Source organism: Palaemon carinicauda, chromosome 19 (assembly GCF_036898095.1).
Source record: "Palaemon carinicauda isolate YSFRI2023 chromosome 19, ASM3689809v2, whole genome shotgun sequence".
Taxonomy (NCBI): Eukaryota; Metazoa; Arthropoda; class Malacostraca; order Decapoda; family Palaemonidae; genus Palaemon; species Palaemon carinicauda.
In genome coordinates, this window is record NC_090743.1 from 29,119,232 (window position 1) to 29,123,241 (window position 4,010).

The following is a 4,010-nucleotide window of genomic DNA, read 5'->3' on the forward strand; positions in this document are numbered from 1 at the left end:
CTTCTAATTGCAGGTGTTTTGAGCCCACATAACTGTAGTCAAACTGGGCTCTTACAGACTGACACCCTGCGTATGAAAGAGTTCAGTTGTAAAGCTGTAGAGGACAAAGACCACACTCGGAAGCCTCTGAGAGCTGAAGAGGACTGGCATTACATCCAGTATCTCTCAGATCAGAAGGCTCTACGGGTGAGGAACGAACAGACGTTCAGCCGACCCGTTCATCGAACGAACGGATACCAGAAGTCTCAGCAAGAGAGCCTTTTGGCAAAGAAGAAAGAAGTTCAGAGCAACCTCACAGAAGAAACAAAGTTCGTTACTTTGCCCCCTGATAAAAGAGCCGACCCGATTCGTGAAGAGGACAGCGCCTCTAACAGTCTTCCTAGTGACAAACCTCTTAGTTCTGGTTTAACGAAAGACTTGACGCCTAGAATTAAGGTTATTGCGTCCTCGCAGTGTAGTGGTGGGGAGGGCAGTTGCAGTGAAGGCGTCCCTCAGAACGAATCCGGAAAAAGTGATTGTTTAAAAGAATCAAATCCTAACAGTGAAAACTGTGATCAAGTGTTAGTTTTATCCAGTGAAAAAGCTGAAGCGTGTAGGGTGTCAGATGAAAGCTCTGGTGGCACTGGTGGCATTGCTACCGTCAGTCATAGTTGTGAATCTTCAACTCTAAAATCACAGTGTAACAATAGTAGTGAAAGAATTGACGTTCTTGCAGACAGTTTTATATTCTCTAGCTACCGGGACAGTTACCGTAAGATGAAATACTTGAATGGAAACTTAGTCCACCAAGCGATAGAGGAGACACTGGTAGCAGTTAAAAAGCAAGCGCTTAAGAGAGAAATAGGAAGTGTCAGTACAACGAATGTAGTGTGCAAGAGTCCTTCGGGTCAAAGTTTAGGTGGCACAAAAGAACTTATGCTTTGAACGAAGTTGCTTTTTTCATTCCTTTGGCTAAAATAAAGGGGATATACAGTATATTGATAGTGACTTGTGCATTTTGTATTATGTAAAGAACAGTTATCCTATTATATGCATGTATTCATGGAATTGTTTTTTTATAAAATTGTCTTTGTAAATTCATGTATATAAGTTATTTCCTGCTCTTTATTACATGTAAACAAAAATATTTATTTTAAAAGTAGCCAATTTTAAGATTATTTTGAAGAGCCAAACTATATTGTATTATAAGGGGTAGTAGGCTAAGGACAGTAATATCTGGAGACCACATTGCCTTGTTCTAGAAGGACACTTAATTCTGTGGGCAATCTGATTCAATCGGGCAATCTGATTCAATCGTCTCTATAATAACAAAATATCCTGCGCGTTATTGCAGACGGAGAAAGTCTGCAAGTACCCTAACATAACAGTTTAATCTTCTTAGTTGTAGTTCAGTCATCTTTGTTATTTGTTGGTGGTTTTGAGTTCCACATTTTCATATTTTTATACACTCTACATTCTATCTAGTACTGTCCCTCATAACCTAGACGTTATTTCTGTCTTTTATTCATTTCTTATAGACTAAACCATATCCTTTCTTCCAAATTTATAGGTTTTACTATGTTATCCTTTCCTCCCATGATGCAGGCTAAATCATGGCATCATTTCTTCCTCTGTTACAGGCTAAACTTTATAATCCCTTTTTTACAAATTTATAGACAACTATATCTTCCTTTCCTCCCTTGTTTCCTCCCTTGTAACAGGCTAAGTCCTTTCTTTATTTCTTCCTTTGTTACAGGCTAAACCCTTTCTTTATTTCTTCCCTTGTTACAGGCTAAACCCTTTCTTTATCTCTTCCCTTGTTACAGGCTAAACCCTTTCTTTATTTCTTCCATTATTATAGGCATAGCTATTTCACCTGTTTTTCTTCTGTTATTGGCTAAATCTTATCATGATGTCATAACTTGTTAAAACCTTAACCAAGCCATCATTTATTTTTGTGTAATAGGTTAAGCAATGCCATCTTTTTAACGAATGGCTTTCTAAAAAAAAAAAAAAAGAGCATTTTATGATTATTTCTTTTTTGAAAAGATTATTCGTCAATTCCTACCTCCTATTTTCTAAACACAATTTACTCATATATTTTATAGCCTGACCTCGTATAGTTGTCCTAATTTCTATACTTTTTTTTTTTTATAAAAAAATCCCTTTTATAATTTTTTGTTTTTTGTTTAACAAAGTTTTTGTGTCTAAATACTCAGCATTCCAATTTCCCTGTAAAGGGTCCAACCATCGCCAGTCACTTTTGAAGAGAAAACCAAACACTGAATACAAGGTTTGTATTGATGTAAGGATTTCAACTTTCATATCGGAGGAATATTTCTTGCAACAGCAAAATTCATTGGATTGAAATTGGTTTGGGCCTCTGTTTATTCATTCAACTTACTTTTTTTTCACGGTTAGGATGATGAAGGTAACATAACTGGGATGAGGATCTGTTTGAAGGTCTGAATGCATCCAATACGCCGAGAAGTAACTCCTGATTATTATAGTTCAGACTAGAACATTTAAAGAGAGCAATGCTGATATCAAATAAAGGCATTAGAATTGTTCGTTAGTTTGTGCTGCACCTTTCAAGTAGTGGGGTAAAGTTAAAAAAAAAAACAGTTGATTAACTTCAACTGTTTTGAAAACTCTCTCTTCTTCAGCATGGGCTTCAAAGCTTTCTTAGTCATTTATCTGTCAATGCACAGGACTTCAAGAATACTGTTAGTTCCCAAGAACACAGTCATGGTGCGCAGTGTTGAAGCGAATGTAGTTGAATTGTAATGAATGATAACACATTCTTATACTGCAATATATTGGGAGGCCTTGAAGTTTCAAGGTAAGTGACAAAATCCGTCAAATTTCTACTTCGCTGTCGTAGAATATGTAAATATTTCTTACTAAATTATCGAACGTTGCTGGTAGTGATTTACCTCTTTGTATCTGTATTGAATGGTTTATCAGTTTCCACTTATCTTGTTAATCAATTATCTAGTCTTTCCATAAAATGGTAAATGCATTTTCTGTTTCATTTATGTTGAACCGAGTGTCTTTTTGTTTACCTTGTTCTTTTACTTATTTTCTTCTTTTTATCCCTTCAATAAAGGTTTTAATGCATTTTAATGTCTCCTTTGTGTATAGAAAACCGAGTAAAATTTAATAACCCAAACAAAATATTCAGAATCGGTTGAAGTCTAAAATAATGCGATCTTTCTCCAGATGTTGTTGTCTATAACCTAGCTAATGTTCCTTTTTTGACAAAAATAAAGTACAAATTGTTATACATTCAGTTTATTTTAGAAGTAGAAAGTTCCTATCATATATGACGCAATATGTATAACTGATTATAAATATGTGAATTAATAACCCTTTCGTAAGCTTTACTAACATGTACCATACATATGTGAACACATGCGTGGGTGTATGTATACGCATGCTTGTGAAGCTTTTTATTGAATAATATTTCTGTACATATAATATGCTTATATGTAATTATGAATGATTATATATATATATATATATATATATATATATATATATATATATATATATATATATGTGTGTGTGTGTGTGTGTCTGTGTGTGTGTGTGTGTACATACAGATATGTACATATGCTTACCTATACATATATACACACGCGTGTATGCATTTGTTTGGTTAGTTTGTACAGGGTATTTTCATTTAGGATTGTGGATGGAGTGGCTGGCAGTCTATTTGAGTCGAAAATAAAGTCAACACTGAAATTCCTTATTATTCACACGTCCTCATGATTGCTTTTCATCTTTACATCCTTGCATTGAGCACCATTCCTTTGTGTCACTAAAGATTCTTCATATATGTATTAAACTGCCTTATTTTATATATAATTTTCTCAAATCATTTCATGAAGATTAGTTGTATACCATCTGTCGGAATAATCAAGAATCCTCAGTTCATTGAAACATCCCGTAGTAGCTTAGTCAGTATCTCTCAGCTTACGACGTAATTGTGTATGTAAGCCTGGAAGTAGTATTCCTACTTACTGTAT

At 34.7% G+C, this 4,010-nt stretch overlaps 1 pseudogene; it reads left to right on the plus strand.

The window, feature by feature from the left end:
• The window catches only part of LOC137658544 (uncharacterized), a 464,917-nt pseudogene extending 462,956 nt beyond the window's left edge, over positions 1–1,961 (plus strand).
• The last annotated feature ends 2,049 nt before the right edge of the window (positions 1,962–4,010 follow it).